Source organism: Cynocephalus volans, chromosome 3 (assembly GCF_027409185.1).
Source record: "Cynocephalus volans isolate mCynVol1 chromosome 3, mCynVol1.pri, whole genome shotgun sequence".
In the NCBI taxonomy this organism is placed as follows: domain Eukaryota; kingdom Metazoa; phylum Chordata; class Mammalia; order Dermoptera; family Cynocephalidae; genus Cynocephalus; species Cynocephalus volans.
This window is the reverse complement of record NC_084462.1, coordinates 39,886,723-39,907,434: the sequence shown is the minus strand read 5'-3', so window position 1 is coordinate 39,907,434 and position 20,712 is coordinate 39,886,723. Positions and strand designations below refer to the sequence as shown.

The 20,712-nt window shown below is 42.0% G+C and overlaps 1 pseudogene; it reads left to right on the top strand.

The window, feature by feature from the left end:
* The first annotated feature begins 1,033 nt into the window (after nt 1–1,033).
* On the top strand, nt 1,034–20,455 carry LOC134372528 (small ribosomal subunit protein uS8-like; annotated as a pseudogene).
* The last annotated feature ends 257 nt before the right edge of the window (nt 20,456–20,712 follow it).

The window sequence follows — 20,712 nt, the reverse complement described above, 5'->3', positions numbered from 1 at the left end:
ATTAATATTATCCTTTAATTCCATTTTTCCATGAACTTTTTGAAGGCCCACATAATACACCCACATACACCCCCCCCCACACACAGATGTTCCTCAACTTACATGGGCTTACATGCCGATAAACCCCAAATCATCATAACGTCAAAAAATCGTGAATTGAACCATCTGTATATTTATTTTAAAACTAGCTAGAAAAAAGAGGCAGATTATCTGTAAAAAAAAAAAAAAAAAAAAATGGAGTCTGGAAGCAATAAGAAGCCAGTGAATGTTGGAGTAAGTGCTGTGAGAAAGAACTTAGATGTGTGTACCTCCTGAAACTATCGTTCAAGACCCACAAGCCTACCTTTTGCTCTTGGAGAAGATTCTTAAATAGTGGTTTAATTTCTTTACTTGTTCTAGAACTATTCACATTTTCTACCTATTTTGAATCAGTTTTTAAAATTTGTGTCTTTCTAGGAATTTGTTAATTTCATCTGATTGTCTAGTCTATCGGCACAAAGGTATTCATAGTATATCCGTATAATCCTTCTCATTTCCGTAAATTGCCAGTGTCTTCTCTTTCACTCATGATTTCACTAACTTTTGTCTTGTTTCTTTATCAGTCTACATAAAGTTTTAGCAATGTTGTTGATTCTTTCAAAATTTCATTTCATTAAAATTCTTTATTGTTTTTCATTTGTCTATTCAATTGATTTCTTCTCTAATCTTTATTTCCTTCCTTCTGCATGTTTAAGATTTAGTTTTCTCTTTCTCTTCTATTTCCTTAAAGTGGAATGTTAAGATATTAGTTAGAGCTTTCTTCTTTTCTAATAAAGGCATTTAAAGCTGTAAATTTTCCTCTAAGCACTGCTTTCAATGGCATCCCATAAATTTTGACATGCTGTCGTTTCATTTTGTCTGATATTAGAATAGTCACTCCAGCTCTGTTAGGGTTTCTCTTTGCCTATCTTTTTCCATTCTATTAATTTCAACCTGTCTGTGTCTATAGATCACAAGTGCATCTCAGTTTTTTCTGCCATCTTTCTGTGCTGCCATTATGGTGTGCATGAATGTCCTGGCTGATGCTCTCAAGAGATCAACAATGCTAAAAAGAGAAGCAAACGCCAGATTCTTATTAGGCCGTGCTCCAAAGTCATTGACTGGTTTCCAACTGATGATGGAGCATGGTTACACTGGCGAATGTGAAATAATTGACAATCACAGAGCTGGAAGAATCGTTGTGAACCTCGCAGGCAGGTTAAACAAGTGTGGAGTGATCAACCCCAGATGTGTTGTGCAACTCAGAAGATCTAGAAAAGTGGCAGAATCATCTCCCGTCTGGTCAGTTTGGTTTCATTGTACTGACAAACTCAGCTGGCATCATGGACCATGAAGAAGCAAGACGAAAACACACAGGAGGGAAAATCCTGGGATTTTTCCTAGGAACGTAATACATACTTACAAATAAAATGCCTCAGGGGGTGGGGGGGAGAAAATGTGTCTCTTAGGTCTCATTGTTTTTATCCAATAAAAACTTATAATTTTTAATTAAAATGTGCAATCCAATTAAATTTGATGTAATTATTGATATTATTGAATTTCTGTTTTCCATTTTACTATTTAATTATGTCTCATCTCTCTCTCTCTTTTTTTTTTTTTGTCTTTGTTTTGACCGGTAAGGGGATCAACCCTTGGCTTGGTGTCGCCCACACCACGCTCAGCCAGTGAGTGCACCGGCCATCCCTATATAGGATCCGAACCCGCGGCAGAAGCGCTGCTGGGCTCCCAAGCGCTGCACTCTCCCGAGTGCGCCACGGGGCGGCCCTGTCTCATATCTTTTTAATTCTTGTGTTGCTTCTTTAATGTCTTTTATTGTGTTAAATACCTTTTATTGCACCATTTAATTCCTTTGTTTTCCTTGTTGTTTTTACTATATTTTAAAAGTTATTTTCTTAGTGGTTTATCTGGGGATGACAATAGGTATGGTAATTTATCACAATCTACTTCATGTTAATACTAGCTTAATTCCATAAAATATAGATATTTGGCTCCAATACAACTTGATTTACCCCCTCCTTTGTGCTACTTTGTCTACTTGCGTAACATCTATCTATCATCTATAAATATGACCAAATACAGTAAAAAATATAGAATTATAATTATTCTATGCAAATGTGTTTTAACTAAGTGAAAAGGAGAATATAAGAAATAATATATTTAAACTGCTTTTTTATTTACCTATGTAATTATCTTTATCAGTGTACTTTACTTCCTCATATGGATTCAAGTCACTGCCTGGTGTCATTTCTTTTCAGTCTTTTTTTATCTGGAAATATCTTTATTTATCATCATTTTTGAAGGATAGTTTTGTTGAATATAGTATACTTGGTTGACTTTCTTTTTTCTTTCAGCAGTTTCCTTTCTAGTTTCCATTGTATCTGATAAAAATTCTCACCAGAATAAAATGTTAATTTTATCAGTAGTTCCCTGTATTTGATAAGACATTTTTCTCTTGCTGCTTTCAGGATTTTCTCTTTCAACAGTTTGATTATGATTTTTCAAGGTGTGAATCTCTTTCAATTTATTTTAGTTGGACTTTGTTGAACTTTTTGGATGTGTAAATTAATTTTGTAGAAGTCAAATTTGGGATGGTTTCAAATATTTTTCTGCCTTTTTCTTCTTTGGGAGCACTGTTCAATTTTTACAAAATTTCTCTTTGTTCTTCAGATTGGATAATCTATATTGATGTATCCTCAAGTTTGCTTATTATTTCTTCTGCTAACTCGAATCTGCTGTCGAATCTATCTAGTGAATTTTTCATTTCAATGACTATACTTTTCAGCTCCAGAATTTCCATTTTATTAAATATTTGCTATATTTTTATTATTATTCTCTATTTAATAAGCCATAGTCGTCATACTTTCCTTTTAATCTTTAAACATAGTTTCCTTTAATTCTATGCACATATTTACAGTAGCTGTTTTGATGTCTTTGTCTGTTGAGTACAACATCTGGACCCCATCAGAAACAATTTCTATTGACTGCTTCTTCTCTTAATTTTTTTGTTGAAAACTGGCCATTGTAGAGCATACATTTCAACAACTCTAGATTCTTCCTCCAGAGTAGTGTAAATTTTTGTTAGCTTGTTTACTGACTTGTCTGTACTAATTCTCTAGGTTGGTCTCCTCCAACGTGTACAGCTGAAGGTATTCCTGCTCATTTACAAAATAATAAATAAAATATAAAATGTTTTGTTTTTATTTTTAAGCCTGGCTTCCTAGGGGTACCACTAGATCAGCATTGCTTAATAATCAGCCAGTGATTGGTCAGTTTGTGCTAAAACATCTTGATCCATTAAGGCTGATAGCTCTGTGTCTCAGGTGGGACATACATTGAATGTTCAAGCAGTACACGAGTGTTCTCTGGGTTTTCTTTTCTGTCTGGCCATTCTTATTTCTCCCATGAACATCACATTCTGTTAGAGATGGGAGGAGAGCCTGGACCCCCATCAGTCTTGTCTGAGACATTTCTTGATACAAGCAAATATTTCTTGAAAACATAGCTACATAGTCTTTCACAATATATAATTTTAAAATTATCTCTTTTAAACCTACTATTCAATATTTTAAATAATGTTCAGACATTCTTTTCCTTATACCTTTATTCATATTTGCATTTTTTTTTTTAAAAAAGCCTGCATTCTTACAAATATACCACCAATTTGTTACAGTCAATTTCAGAAATCCACAGCTTCGCAGCTTTTTCAGGCTTCTCCTCCTCTCCCCCATGCCCATGAAGTAGAGAGTTAAATTCTTTAGTCTCCATAAGCCCATAATTTATATAACTCTCTTTTGGTATTTTTCACCATTCTTCCCAGTATCATATTTACCTGTGTCTTAACCTCCTAATCGCACTACAAAGCCCATGGAACAGAGGACCATCTCTTCTTTATATTTCTAAGCTTGCCCTTTCCCCAGCCCAAAGTCTTGCACATAGTAGGTACTCAGTAGTGTTTAGTTAACTGCGACTCTAGCTTGCTGGAAAAGCCTCACTCCCTCTCAGCCTCCCGTTCCTGGTGTGGGCCACGAGGCCCCATGTCTCCAGGCCTCTCTGTGTCTCTGACATTCTCCAACTTATGCTCCTGGTGAGCATTTGTGAGATATTAGTCATCTTATGTAGAACGGGATATATCCGTCACTTCTACTCTGTGAAACCCTCTCTTCAACAAGAGTTATTTTGAGGACTGTGTGAAAAGAGAGAAATTCACAGGCAACCTGTGATAATCCAGCACTTGTCAACATGTGGGATTAAGCGCCCCGAGCTCCCATTTGGCTGCCGAGGCGCTCGCTGCCCACCGCGGGCCCCTCTGAGGAGGCGGCTCTCCCGGGAGGACCTGGAGGCTGCCGGTGGGGTCCACCGTCAGGGTCCCCCGACTTTCGTCCTGCCAAGGGAGAGCGTGGTGCTGGCGCCCTGTGGGGAGCGGGCGTCCGTCCGTCCTTGGCTGTTGGACTCTCCGCCACCTGCACCACGGAGGGCCACTCCGGCCTCGGTTTCGCATCTCTGAACTGAACTGGGGAGCTCGGGCTCCAGCAGCCCTCCACTTCCCCAAGATCTGATCCGGGAAGGTTGTCTCCTCTCCCCGAGGCTGCAGCTCAGCAAGAAAGGAGCGGGGGCGCCCTGGGGAAGGCCGGGCTCGCTTTGGAGCGGCCTGCGCGGCTCCGGGCACCGCGGACGGATTCACGCCGCGGCCTCCAGACGCCCCCGGAGGTTCTGTAGCGACTTTCGGAGGAATCTCCGGGGCTCGTGGATCCTGTCACAGAAACCCAGCGAGGGAAGAGCGCGGCGTGTGAGGAGGGGCGAGGGGTCTGTGCAGGAAGCGGCCGGGGACGGGAGCCCGCAGCGAGGCCCGCAGAGCAGAGCGGGTGGGTCCGGGACAGCGACGGAACTGAGGGACAGGAGCGCTGGCCCAGTCCCCCCGCCCCACCCCCGCTTCTTAAGAGCAGGCAGGTCCTAGGGCCTCCCTGAGCATCTTGCTTTAAATAATAAAATGCACCTCAAACGTGGTCATGAGGACTCAACAAGGGGGACCTGCAGGCCTCTTATTTGATCTTTCCTGAGAATTCGGGCAGGAGTGCCAGGAGTTTTATTCCAGGGGAAGGCTGTCCGTGGGTGTCTGTAGAATAGAAGTGAAATTATGCAAGCAGATGGCTTGATGAAGAGACAAAAATATGAATATAAAACCACTCTAGCCATGGGGATGCTAATTTTTTTTTCTTTTTTACTTCTAATAATGACAGTTTTGGATATCAAAGGTGTCTTCTAGCTTTTAGATATATTAAGCCCCCCTCGCCCCCAAATAAAGCCTTTCAATAACACACTGCTCCAAATCACACATAAACATTTGGATCTCAGGATCAGCACACCTGCCTCTTAACATCTAAGTGCTGAGCGTTAGCAATTTATTCCAGCAGTGAATCCATATGGCACACTTGCTATGCACCCAGCACTCAGGAGAACAGGGAAATAAATTCACAACGAGCTCTGCCCTTGAATTAGTAGAGACTAGCAGAGGAGATGGGCGATTAACCATGGCAGAGACTGCTCCGCACATTTAAAAGTCGACAGCAATGCCTGTGGCTGGACTTCAGGAAGTCTTCATGGGGGGAGTGACTTCAGCTGGGTCTCCAGTGTGAGCAGAGATGGGAATGAAGAGGGACCCCAGGTGGAGGATGAGCCACAGCAGGAGGTGAGCGTGCAGGAGGGTGGGGACTGAGCCATGGGTTGGCCCCATTCTGCCTCCACTGCCTCTGAGTCATCTCGGAAGGCCCTGACCTGCACGCTTTGGCTTTTCCCTCTGTAGATGGTGATAGTAGCTCCTCTTCAAGCTTCTGTGGGGATTACTTAGGTCAAGAAGTCATCCCAGTTCCTGGCACCCTGCAGGCACTTCACTGATGACCAGAAAACAACAGAAAAGTAAAGACCATGGAAGCTCGAAGTGCACATAGAACCCTACATGATAATGCTTGGGGATAAGGCTGAAGAGTATCTGTGAGTGTGGGGGATGACTGCATGACTAGACCTCTTTGGGACATTTCTCTAAAAATTCTCTATAAAATGTAATTTGTCAGCTCAATCTCAGCCATATTGGGTCCTATTCTGCCCCAGCTGGCCCAGTGCAAGGCACTTGGAGCCCTCCCTCGGGACCGACACTGGGCATGCCTTTGTTATCACAGGCAGAGGTCCTACAGAGAGGTCCAAGCTCTGCAGACAGCTGTCTTCTCAGTAGGACCGTCTGCTTTCCCTTCAGCCTGCTGGGGGTCACTTCACCGCTATGCACTAGGGAGGATACAGGGAGAAGGTATGTTCTGCCTTCAAGGGATTTGGATTGGATCAGAAATGAGTGTACTGAACAGAGGAACCGCGGAGGCTGCACTCTTATGTGTGTGGGCCACACGGCGTGGATGGGGGAGATCTTTTGGATCCCTTTGTTCATCACTGGGCCTCACCCCTGGCTCGCTTTTACCTCTGACAGCAGATACCTGGGGGGCTTCCTCCAAAGACTCCCCCTGTTATTGGGTCCACTCTGCTCCTGCATTCAGAGGACGTGCCCCATGGCAGCCCTCGGCACAGCCAGCCAGTGTCTCATGGGATGGCTCTGAGGATAATTCACATCCAGACTTTAAGTAGGGGGTTCATCATGCTGCAATGGGGTTTTGCAGCAGGAGAGAGATTGGGCTCAACTCTGAATGCAACAGGAAAACTGGGACTTTATGGCTAAAGGGTGGGGTCAGTGGATGGAAAATTGCAAAAACGTAACATCAGGGGTGAGGGGGAATCTGGCCAAACCAACCTAACAGTATTCTTGCTGAGACAGGTGAGGGTTGCCATATGTCACCTGAGGGGTGGTGGAGGATGAGGAACCTGATCAGATATGCAGGGTAGGGGGCTGTGGCTAAGTGGACTTAGTGGTGCTCTTACCCAGTGACGCAAAGATGGACCCAGAAGTACAAAAGTCAAGTTCTAGTGGGGAAGAGGATTCGAGGAGGTTGGCTAGGGTTAGGTCACCCTGTGGGATCACCCTGAGACTACTTTCCATCAGACTTTGCCTGAAATTTCACCCTGTGCACACATTTACTACCCTGTGTCTCTGCCTGGTTTCTCCTGGTGACATTTCCTTCTTGAATTACTCTCATAGAAATCCTCACCTCAGAATTGCTCCTGGGGAACCCAACCTGAAATAGTGGGTACAGAAATGGTCCTGTGAAGCAGATTCTAGGAATAGACACTTTACCTTCTTTTACATCCCTTTACCATCTACCATTTAGAATATGGTTATCTTAAATATTATCTGTACCCACACTCAGAACCACATAAGACAGTATTGCTGCCAGTATTATAACTTTTTTTTCAACTGTCAAACATTTTAGAAAACTCAACAGGAGAAAGGAAGTATATTTACCCATTAAAATTTTTTTCATGGTTTTGTCTCCCTTTCTCATGTTCCCAGGTTTTTGCTTTCATCATTTCCTTTGTGTTTAGAGAACTTGGTTTAGTCATCCGTGTAGGGTAAGTTTGCTTTTGAAAAATTGTCTTAATTTTTTTTTCATTTTAGAACATCTTGATTTCCCCCTTCTTTTGAAAGCTATTTTCACCAGATAGAGGACTCTGGATTGACAATTCTTTTGGTTTGTTGCAAACACTTAAGAAATGTTCTACCATATCCTTCTGGCCTCCAATGGTTCTGATGAAAAGTCTCCAGTAATTCAAGTTATTTTCTTCTCATAAGTAATGTGTAATTTCTTGTTGGCTGCTTTCAATAATTGTTTTCTTTGTGCTTAGTTTTCATATGTCTGACCATGATGTACCTTGATATGGAGTTCTTTGGGTTTCTTGTTTAGTGATTGCTCAGCTTCTTGAATCTGTAGGTTTATATCTTTTGTCTAATTTTGGAAGTTTTAAGCCATAATTCTCCAAGTTCTTTTTCAGCTCTGCCATCTTTCTCATCTTCTTCTAGGACAGCAATGACACAAACTATTAGATTTTGGTTATAGTCCCACAAGTCCATGAGGCTGTGTTCATTTTTCTAATAGCTGGTTGTCTGTCTGTTATTTGGATTGGGTAATTTCCACTGTTCAATCGTCAAGCTCATGGATTTTTCCCTCTGTCTACTCCTGCCTGCTGTTGAGTCTGTCTGTTGAGGTTGAGGTTTTTGGGGGGTTTTTTTGGTTGTTGTTGTATTGTTTTGTTCTAAAATTTCCATTTGTATATTCTGGGTTTTTTTTTGCTGAGAATTTTTAATTCCTATTCTTTCCTTCATTTCAAGTATTTGTAATTGTTCACTGAAGAATTTTTTAATGCCTGGTTTGAAATCTTTGTCGGTCAGCCCTACCACCTCTGTCAAAAAGTGTTGGCATATATTGATTGTCTTTTTACTCAAGTTTATATTGTCCTGGTTCTTGGTATAGCTAGTGATTATTTTTGTTGAAAACTGGGTATTTGGGGTATGATAAGAGTCTAGGTATCATTTAAGCCTTCTCTGTCACATGGCTTCTTCTGGTATCACTGGCAGGGGCAGGGCAGGGCAGGACTCTGCCCCATTGTCTCTGGCAGATGTGGATGTCCTGGTCCCTTGCTCAGCCTCAATTAACACCTCAGGGGCTCCTCATTACTGCTAGATGGAGCAGAGGTTTCTGACACCCTGGCAGGCCTCCACAGAAATCACCCTGGCTGGTAGGTATAAGAGTGTTTCCTTACTGTTTTCCATATCACTGGGGAGTGGGCTTAGTGTGCCTGGGTGGTGGTGAAAGTTTTGGCTTCTGAACAAACCTACCTCTTGCACCACCTCAGAGATGGGGAGAGCACCTGGTTGCTGCTGGATGAAGTAAAAGTCCAGACTCCCCTTGTGGCCTCCATGTGGCCTCCCTGACACCCCAAGGGGAGGGGTACTATCACTCTCTAGAGATGAAAGTCCCAGCTCCTGACTCGGCCTTTTCTGATACCACCTTGGAGTTAGGGAGTTAGTGAGAGTGGACCACTAGGCTTCCTGCTAACCCTTTACTGGTGTAGATGTGCATTAGGCCACAGTGTTTTTCTGTAGTGCACAGTAGAAGTTGAGTGATTATTGTCCTAAGATTTTCTGTCTTGCCAGGCTGTCCCTTTCCTGAGCCTTTGATGAGAGAGGGAAGCCTTTTGTTGTTTGTTTTATTTTTTCTCTTCTTGCCCATGGATGCATCTGAGTTACCAGCTTCTCTAGCATCAAGCCTTGGACATTGAGGCTGAAATAAGTCCCAACACACTGCCACATTGTTCCTCATGTCCTGAGATCCCCCCTGGGCCTGCCTTTCCTGCACCGCTCAAAGCCAGGGTGTTTAGTTGTACTTAAGTGGGAAGAGTTGGAAAAAGCATGTTGAATTCATCTTCCCAAAGGTGGAGGTCTCAAGCAAATGTTTAAGAAATGTTTCATTCAGGTTTAATAGTTTTCCTCTTGGATCCCCATATGGGCCAGCTGCAGAAAAAACAAGAAAACAAAAAGCTTTTCCTTAGCAGAAATTTTGGTCAGAATTACTTACTCCACCATTACCACCAGAACTTGCAACCATTACTGTTTTCACAATTTTATAAAATATTTTTATTTTTTCTGTCATTTTAGAAATGTGGGATGGAAGGTCTATAGCATGTATTCAGCCAGTTTCCTTTTACAGTTAGCCTTTCTTGAGCATACACAGAATGTGCTAGTTATTGAAGGTCTGACAGTGACTACAGAAAAAATCACGACAGCCAGGGACTTATAGTCTAGGGAGTGATTACCGACCACAGTTAGGGTGACAATATAGAATGTTAACTTCTCTTTGAGAGGATTTGCACTCAGAAAGTATAGCTGACCAATTCCTGGGGATAAGGGAAATGTCTTCAGGTTTATTAGTCAAGGAAACAGAGCAAAAAGGAAATATCTATATCTGTACATGTATCTCTATCTTTATCTATTATGATGAATTGGCCCACATGATTACTGAGGCTGAGAAGTCTCCAGATCTGCAGCTGATGAGCTGGAGACTCAGGAGAGCTGATGATATGGCTCTAATCTGAGTCCGAAGGTCTGAGAACCAGGAAAGCTGATGGTATATGTTTCAGTCCAAAAGCCAGCAGGCTCAAGATCCAAGGAAAGCTGGTGTTTCAGCTTCAGTCTGAAGACAGAAGAAAGGCAGGTGTCCCAGCTTAAGTAGTTGGGCAAGAGGAGCCCCCTTACTCGGGGGAAAATAAACCTTTTTGTTGTACTCAGGCCTTCAGCTGATGGGAGGAGGCTCCCCCACACTGGGGATGGTGATCTGCTTTACTTAGTCTCTTGATTCAAACATTAATCTCATCCAGAAACATCCTTACAGACATACCTAGAATAATGTTTGATTAAACATGTGGCACCCCATAGCCCAGGGGCATTGACAGATAAATTAATCACCACAGCAGGTAAACTCACTTCCAAACAAGGAGGGTCTAGTGTAGGAGGAGAAGTGGGGAGCAGGTGAAGGCCAGTAGAGCACAGAGGGAGCATCTACCATAAGTAACCTGCAGGCAGAGCGAGTGCCATGTATTAGGTGAAGGAAGACGTGGTGGTTTGGACAGTATCTCCCAAAATTCATGTTCACCCAGAAACTCAGACTGCACTTGTTTTTGGATCTAGGGCCTTTGCAGCTGTAATTACTTAAGTTGAGATGCAGTCATACTGGATTAGAGTGGGATACGTCCAATGACAGTGTCCTTAAACTGAGAGGGTGCTATGGAGAGCACAGGCACAGAGAGGGAGGAAGGCAAGTGACAATGGAGGTGGAGATTGGAATGTGCAGCTACCAGCCCAGGACCCAAGGACTGCCGGCAGCCGCCATGCCTGGGAGAGACATGGAACAGATTTCCCCTCAGATTCTCTAAGGATCCAACCCTGCTGAAACCTTGATTTCAAACTTCTGGCCTCCTGAACAGAGAGAATAAGTTTCTATTGTTTTAAGCCACAGAGTTTGTTGCAGCAGCCCTGGGAGCACGAGGCATTTCCGGATGGTTGCACTACAGTGCCCAGGGAATAAGTGAGGTGAGGATGGCTGGTTAGTAGGCAAGACCACAAATGGCCTCGTGAACCACAGGAGGACGTGTGGTCTCCATTCTGAGGCCCAGGGAAGGAGATAAGTTAATTTCAGAGAGTAAAATAATGCAATTCATGTTTTATAAACATCCCTCCATGGGAGACTGCCGGTTGGGCGCCCATTGAGGAAGCTTTTGGGGTGAAACCAGCTGCAGAGGATGGTAGCCAGAACAGAAGAGAGAATGGGCATATGTGCAGGGGTCTGAAGATAAAATAGAGCCTACAATGGCCAGTATTTGATGACTGGATGCATGATATGAAGAATAAGACCAGTTACTTAACCTGGAAACTTTTTTAGATGGTGGAACCATTCACTCTTTTTCTAATTTCCTTCTCCATTCTTCCTTTCCTGTTTCCCTTATTTTCTTACTTAAAGCATGTATTCAACATCAGATGTGTTTTTGGATATTGAAGAAGCCAGGAAAGACGTGGAAACCACACAGTTGTTGTGCCTCAAGAGCTTCCTCTCGTCTGAGGCAGAAATATGTGAAAGATCACGATATAAGTTGATGAGAACTCCATGGAAGGACTCATGAGATGTAATGGGACCACGAATGAGGATGTGTCCAACTCCAGGGGCGGGGCGGGGCTGACCAGGATGAGAGGAAACCAAAACGAGCTTTCAATGAGTTCTCAGCACCGAAGACTTAGAAGGAGTGCAAGATGAACATGTGGCATGCAGAGGAAGAGCCACATGCTAGGTAAAGCTCAGTCGCAGGAGAGGGCACTGGCTCCTCAGGAAGTGAGCAGATGGAGGTCGAGCACAAGGAACACGGAGGGAAGCTGGGGGAGGGGCCTGGTGAGTGTCCAGGTGGATGGAGTGAAGAAAGAGGGGGGTTGGCTGGACAGTATCTACACCAGTTCATCAATGTCATTTCATCTGAGTACTGGGAAGAGGCATACGGTGTTTGCAAGGCTTGGAGCTAATAGAAATTGTTTTTCTCAATGGATCCACTTGAAGGATCTGGCATCCTGTTGCTTATGGGCAGGGATCCTTTTGTAAAGAAAGATAACACAGTGACTGAAAACACAGATTTGGAGTCAAATGCAGTTATGAGAAGTTCCAGTTCTGAGTGAGATGAAGGAGACACACTCCATCCCACCTCTCCCATTGAAGTGCATCATGGAACCTTGAGGAGATGCATGGAGCAGCTATTTGACTGAAAAGTAAGTGGTAATGGGTAAACTGGAAAAGGAAATCAGAATCCCAAGTATCATCATCAATGAGTTCCCATTTTTTCTCTGTTATATCCTGACCTGACCTCAAGGCAGCCTGAAACCTGGAAGTGGGTGCCAGAGCAGAGAGAGAAAGAGAGAGATGGGGAGAGATTCAGGGAAAGCCTTCTATCTAATTCTGACTTGAGTAGCAGGGAAGGGGTCTTCTAATGGTTAGACAGAGTGGGGACAAACCCATCATTTTTTTGGACTCAATCCTTCACTGCACATGCATATATGTGATCCTAAACAGCATACTATAAGACCTGGCAAGCTAAACTAAGGGATTAACCACCACCTACGGCTGACCGCTAGGTGATACACACACTGGATAGATCTGAAGAACATTGCAAAAGCTTTGAAAATAAAATTGACATTGAAAGCAAAACCCAAAGAAGGCTGGTCATAAATAGGCTGATTGCTGTTAAAGTGGAAAGGCCCATCTTTTCTGTAGGATTTAAGCCCATCCTAGAGACTTAGAACGTAATAAACTTGCCATATGAAGAAAAGGAAAATATCAAATTGATAGGAAAATTCAATCAGCAGATACCAATACCAAGGTGACGTAAACGCTGGAATGAACTGACATAGATTTTAAAGCAGCAATTAGAAATATGCTTCAAGAAGTAAGGGTAAACATTCTTGAAATGAATGCAAAGATAGAAAGTTTCAATACAAAAATAAAATATACACTGCAAAGATCATTCTTAATGGTGTTCACTGTCACAGCTCCTTTTGGAAGTCTTGGCACCATAAGGAGAATGAACAAATAGATGGATGGCAAATATATTGCAAAGGAAGAAGTAAAATTATCTTAATTTGAAGATGACACATGTAGCCTATGTAGAAAATTCCAAAGAATCTACCAAAATACTCCCCGAACCAGTAAGTGAATTTAGAAGGTTTTCAGTATACAAAGTCCACACACACAAATCTATCAGCTTTCTACATTCCTAAAATGAACAACTGGTAACTGAAACTAAACAAAATGAAACAAGAAGACCAAAAAATACCATTTTAAATAGGTCTAATAAAAGAAAACACTTAGGTTATAAATCTGGGAAAACATGTATGGGATTTTTATATCAAAGACTACAAAATACTGATGAAAGAAGTCAATCAGACACACAGAAATATGATCAATTAATTTTTTGATGAAATTGTAAAAAGAAATCAATGGAGAAAGATATCTACAATCAATTTATAGAAAAAGGTGGCACAGGACAGTGAAGAAAGAATGGTCTTTTCATTAAACAACGATGGCTCAATTAATATTCATTTGGAAAAAATTAATCTTGACCCCCCCATCATCATATACCAAAACCAATTCCAAATGTCTTTTAGACCTAAATGTGAAAGGCAAAACAATAAGTCTTCTAAAAATTGCATAGAAGAATATATTTATGACCTTATGGTGAGCAAAATTTTCTTTGAAAAGATATTAGAAAGAAAATTATTAAGAATTTGTTCTGCATTACAATCAAGAACTGCTATTTCATAGAAATAAAACTATATGAGGCTGAAAAGATGGAATGTGAGATGTTTAGAATATACATCTGAGAAGAACCTAAAATATCTAAAGCACGTCTAGAGATTAATTAGAAAAAGACAAAAAAAAAAAAAAACCTCAATTGTAAAAATGAACAATTGGGTTGAATAGGTATTTCATTAAAAATTCCATCCCAAAGCCCCCAAAACATGTGAAAAGGTAATCAGTGTTATTAGTCATCAGGGAAATGCAAATTAAAACCTCTAGATACCAGTACTTTCTCCACCCCCAAATGGTCAAGTGTCAATGAAGTTGTGGAGTGACAGAAACTCTCATACCTGCGTTTGGGAGTGTTACTTTCCACTAGACCTGACAAAGTTATTACATTTGTAGGTATAAATACCCCCACACAAATGCACCAAAAGATGTTTATACAAATGTTCGTAGCATCATTATTCATAATAACCCCAAACTGGAAAAATATAAATATTCATCAATGATAGAATAAGTAAATACATTCTGGTTAAGTCATACTTTAAGCACTTTAAATCCATGAAAAATAATAAACTACTTCTGTATACAACTATATGCATGAGTCTGCCAAACTTAATGTTACTGCAGGAAGCCAGACACAAAAGAGTATATACTATATTATTTCATTTATGTGAAGTTCAAAACTTCTTCTGAACTTCTGGAGGGTTGGTAATGTTTGGTTTCTACAAGTGGGTGTTGACTGCATGAATATGTTCAGTTTGTGAAAATTCTTTGAGGTATGATAGGATTTGTATGTTTTTCTGTACGCATGTCATACCACAACAAAAGTTTTATTAAAATGTGTATATGGTTATTTTTAAAGTAGAAATATAATATATGTGTATATTATATATTAAAAGCTCTCTTTCTCACCTGCACCCCCACCACACCTCATTTCCTAGGAAGTGCCAACTCTTCGCAGGATTGTGAGGAAGGCCACGGTGGGTCTGGGTTCACCGTGGTTCTGGGATCTCAGAACTTCACAGGTGAATGTTACACTCAGCAGTCTTCTTGCTGTCGTCGTTGTTAAGAACAATATTTACCTTTCTGACTGCTATTTTAATGGAATATTTAAAAATTATTTTTCTAGTTCTGCTTGATTTGGTAATTTTTCCAATTATTTCAGTCTTTTTAAAAAAATAACTATATGTTTTTTTAAATGTGCAGAATATAAGCTCATAGTAACAAAGCAAAGTACAGAAGTATATAAAGAAGCTGGTAATTCCCCTCTCCTTCCCTTCCCACTCCTGCGTGTAATGACCTACCCTTTTCTCTATTCTCAAACATATAAAAGTAAGTAGACACGTACAACCTTCTCCCCTTATTATTTTACACAAATGGTATTAAATCAACCACATTACATTTCAACTTGCTTTTTCACTTAATCCTGAGTATGGTCAGTACGTATAGAATTAATTTTTAATAGCTGCATAATATTACATAATGTGGCAGATTAAAGTTTGTCACACATGATTTGCTGATCCTTCCATTGAGAAGTCTAATCTGTACTGGGCTTGATGACCTGCTTGATCAGTAGCATGAGGCAGAAGTTGGCTGCTTGAAGTGTCTGCCATGATCCCTGGGAACCCAGGTGCCATGCTGTGAGGAGGGCCAAACAGCTCTGTGGAGAGCCCACATGGGGACACCCATGTGAAGAAGAATAAAGTCCTCAGGCACAGCCCTGGACAAGCACCTGGTCACGAGCCAGCACCAACTTGCCGGCCTTATGAGTGGGCTGTCTTCAGAGTGAGTTCTCCAGCAATGGGACAGCCACCCCAGCTGGTGCTGCACTGAGCAGGGAAAGGCTGTTCCTGTCAAAGCCCACACAGACTGCAGACTCATGAGCCAAATAAATTATGATTATTGTTTTAAGCTACCAGGTTTTGGGAGATTTGGTACACATCAATAAATAACCAGAATCATGGAATCAGAATGTCTTAATTTACTCATTACTTAACCATTACAGTATGTGTACAAATTTCAGTTGTTTTTAGGGATTCCCCCCCCACCTGCCCAAACTTCTGATAATCCTGCAACAAACATCTTTGTGCACTTATCCTTAATTTCTGGCATTTGTGGTACTGCAGGATTTGTTTACTGCATTTGATGCTTTTATTTCACGCTATTGTCTTTTGTTCAAATGTCTCATGACTTGTATTTTGTGGTACGTGATTTATAGAGCAAACATAGTATTTGGGGTGTTTCTTTCAGGTTTGCCATGCTGCACTGTCAATCCTTTCGGTTTAATTTATTTATATATTTTTTTAACTGGTGACAGATGCTGACTTCTTTCTCACACATTAAGGAAAAACACTTATTTGGTTTTTAACAAAATCAACGGGATGAGTCATGACATTCTTTAAAATGTAATCTCTCTTTTGAGATCCCTTCCAATTGCCATCTTGCTACATCAGTCTCTTGCATGTTTTAGAAAAACTACTGCAAGGCAATGCTCCCTTGAAAATGCTTCCTGAGACCACAAAGTATGGATACTTTGTCATTTATCCAGAATTTATTTGAATAAGGAAACTGTTGCACTAGTTCCTTTCTACTGTCCACTGAGACAAGGGTTTTCTCCTTTTTATTGTTAATGTGATTTAAAAGCACCAGGGCTGTGCAATTTGTCTAATTTCAACCAAATCTATTTGCTGCTTCTGAACATGGCACATAAGGACTGACTGGGTGCTCAATGTGGCATTAGAGCACCACATGAACCAATGGCAACCATTCCCTCTGAAGTCATTTCATTCCTATTATTTTGACATTTTAAACATGGAAATCCAAGTTCTGACTCTCTTGGTGTTTGCATGTCCTCTAGACAATTGATTTGATGGCATGGGTGCAGCACGCTTGAATGCCAGGCACTGTTCTAAGTGCTTTCCATGTGTTGCCTCACTGAATCCCCCTGACCCTATGAAGTGCTTAGCACCCTCAGCCCCATTTTATAGTTGAGGAAGTCGATCAGATAAGTGAGAGAGCCAAGATCTAAACTAAGGCCGTCTTGCTCCAGCATCCACTCCCTTGTCCACTCTGTTATGCTGCCTCTCAGGCTGGGGCTACCGATCTCACACCTAGGAACAGCTTTTAAAAAGTTTGTTGCAGGAAGCATATACAAGAACTTGCATTGCAACATTGCTTTGGATTATGCACACACAGTCTAAATGTTTACAAATAGAGCAATGAAAAAATACATTGTGACACATTCACACAATAGAATCTGTACAGTAGTGAACACTGACGTACTATAGCTACAGCAGCAGCATATGCAAATCTTAGAAACATGATGGAAGTGAAAAAGTGAAAAGCAGAAGACAGTATCAGAATATGTAAGTAAAATGGCTAGTAACACTACATCATACATTGTCTAGGCACACATGCTATATTGTAAAAGCTTTTTTTAAGCAACAGAGAATAAAAAATGAATAGCAGCATTTCCCTGTGGTGGAAGCGAGCATGGGGAACAGCCGTGTGCTTGGATGGTCTTGGTTTTCAAGTCGGGGGTATATTCCCAGGCAGCATTGGTTTATCATCCTTCATAATTCGACAAATGCTAAGTTTATTCTTTATTTTGTATCAAATATAATAGAATAAAAATCTTTAAAAATTAAAGTAGAAAACAAATGGAATAGAATAAAAACAAAAAGTAGAGAAAAAAATTAGTAAGACCAAAAGCTGTTTTTTAGGAGGAACCTCTCCCCTAAAAACAAAACAAACAAACAAACAAACAAACAAACAAACACAAAAATCTAGACCCTGGCAAGCCTGATCCAAAATAATAATGATAGGAAAAGAGCAACAACGACAGCCTTAGAAGAAAGCAAACGTAGCTCTTAATATAGAGAGGGCGTATTGAAGTGTATACACAATGTAACATTGGAGGAATCTATACAAAATTGATTTTAAAGGAAAATATGTGACCAAAATTGATTTTTTAAAAAGTCTGGAATAGATTAGTACCGACAGAATACTTATAAACAGTCAACAGGGGCGGCATGTACAGACTGCATTCCAGGCAGTGTGTTAAGTACTTCGGGGACTGTGACTCACTTGATCCTTTCCATCACCTTCTGATATGGAAGCTGCTATTGTCTGATTTTACATGTGAAGGATTTTACCGCGGTGAGGAGAGGGAGGTAGCATCCCGAATTCCCTTGGCTCATAAGTGACAGGTGGGGACTTGAACCCAGATAGGCTGGCTCCCGAGCCTTGGATGTGACCTCTCTGCTGTGGGGTGGCTTTCCTGCCAGAGCTCCCCACCCCTCCAGCAGGCCCTAGACCCAACATTATTGTGGTTTCTTGGAGGAGATAAATGTGCAGGAGCAGAGAGACAACATGAGCTTCCCGTCCTCATTCCGTGATGGGGTGGGGTGGGCGTGGGGTAACCTGAGCACGGGAGTCACGTTTTTGGTAGCAGACAGAAAATGCTAGAGACTGCATATTGCTCATCGTCATATGCACAGCTGGAGCACTTAAGATCTGCACCCTCTCTCCTCACCACCTCCTGCTGGCCACTCCACAGCCCTGGAGGTGGACATTCCTCTGACCCTCGGTTGGCAGATGAAAATGCTGAGTCTCTGTGATGCTGAGCCTCAAGGTCAAGTTACCCCAGCTCTGGGAAGAGCTGGCATTGGGTGCAGGCAATGGGACTCCCCAGCTGTACTGGAAATCCTAGGCCACCTTGCCGCTAATGAGAAATAACTTCTCCTGCATTTGAAAGCAGCACAGAACTTCCTCAAGACAGATAAATGACTGAGTATATAAAATTGTCCAGAATCATACACCCCCTTAACTGCGTCTCAGGGACAGAAGCAGGATTGGGAATGGAGACTGGGTAAGGTGACATTAGCTTTATATTTGATGCCTTTCTGTTTTCTTTCTTTTCAAGAAATGTATTCATGTGTTGAGCAATTTTTTAAAAATAGTAAAAAGGAATGGTACTATCTATAGAGCAGAGCTTTTATGAAGGGTTAGATTAAATTATGTAGTAGTTGCTATGACTGGGACATAGTAGATGCTCAAAATAAACATTGTTTTGTGAAGTGGTTGCTTATTATAGCAACCACTCAGGTTGCTATAAGAAGAGTGCCATAGATTAGGTGACTTAAATGACAGAAACTTGTTTCTCACAGTTCTGGAGGCTGAGAAGTCGAAGATCAAGGCGCTGGCAGATTAGGTGTCTGGTGAGGGCCCTCTTCCTGGTTTGTAGATGACTACTTCTTCCTGTGTCCTCATATGGTAAAAGGGGCAAGAAAGCTCTCAGGAGCCTCTTTTATAAGGGAACTAAACCCCATCATGAGGGCTCTATTCTTATCACTTAGTCACCTCCCAAATGCCCCAATTCCTGAAAGCATCACCTTGGAGTTAGGTTTCAACATATAAATTTCGTGGGGGACACAAATATTCATACCATAAATTATCCAGCAATCCTACTACTGGGCATATATCCAAAGGAAATGAAATCAGTATGTTGAAGAGTTGTCCGCACTCCTGTGTTCATTGCAACTCTATTCACAACAGTCAAGATATGGAGTCAACCTAAGTGTCCATCAGTAGATAATAGATGAAGAAAAGGTGGTGTGTATAGACAATGGATGCTATTCAGCCATAAAAAGAATGAAATCCTGTAATTTACAATGCCATGGATGAACCTGGAGGACATATGTTAAGTGAAATAAGTCAGGCACAGAAAGACGAGTACCACATGATCTCATTCATTTGTGGAATCTAGAAAAGTTGATCTCATGCAAGTAGAGAGTAGAACAGTGGTTACCAGAGGCTGGGGAGGGGAAGATGGAGTGATGTTGGTCAGAGGATAGGTAACTACAGTTAGATAGGAGGAGTATGTTCAGGATAGCTATTGTACAGCATAGTGATTATAGTTAATGATGATAGATTGTATGGTGAAAAAATGCACATATAGTAGATGTTAAGTGTTCTTACTGCAAACATGATAATTATGGGAGGTAATACAGTTGTTAATTTGCTAGATGTAACCATTCCACAATGTATATATACATCAAAATATCATGTACACGATAAATATGTACAATTTTATCTGTTAATTTAAATAATACATTTTAAAAGTGTTTTATAGAAGCAGATCAAGTGAGGCGGTGGAGGGGCGCTCAGGTGTGCTCTTCTGCGAATCCCCTTCAGAAGATCTGGCAGCACTGGGAGGTGTAGAGGGAGGGGATCAGGACGCAGCAGGTTAGGTCAGGCCTCCGTGTGCAGGACACCCTGGCCTGGGTGGCCTGCAGTTGCCGCCTTTGTGATGGAAACAGCCCTGCACAGCCACCGTGGCTGGAAGTGCAATTCCATCCTCCCAGCCCTCTGCCTGGTCTCTGTCCCCTCAGGTTGGCTATCCGTGCCCTGCGCTGTGGACCAGAGGCCACCTTAGGGACCACACTCCTGCCCTGCCTGAAAACGGTGGTTTATATTTTGTCCTCTTTTCCTGTTGGAGGGAAAGTGCAGTATTGCCACTTGGCCAGAGTCAGAGGTGGTCCCCCCTTCCTGCTGTCCCTGCACAGTATGACGCCAGCCTCTACCCGCTGCTTTCTGAGTCCACTGGAAAGCCAGAGCAGATCACTGGGCTCTCCCAGGAAGAGTGAGGGAGCAGGCTCAGGGCCGGTGCCTCTGCCTAGGACCCGCCCCTTGGCGTGGCAGAGTGAAAGGTGGGCACCTTTGCTCAATACATGCGGCGGCCAGGATCATTCTCTTTTTGGGGAATTACTTTTTCTCCCTTTCACATGTGAGGAAGCTGAGGCTCACAGGGTTAAGTCTGGATGCTCTGTTTGCTGGCTTGGGGCTCCTGCCACCTGCAGTGGCTACCCTTGGCTAGCACTGGGCACACAGTGTGGCAGATGGG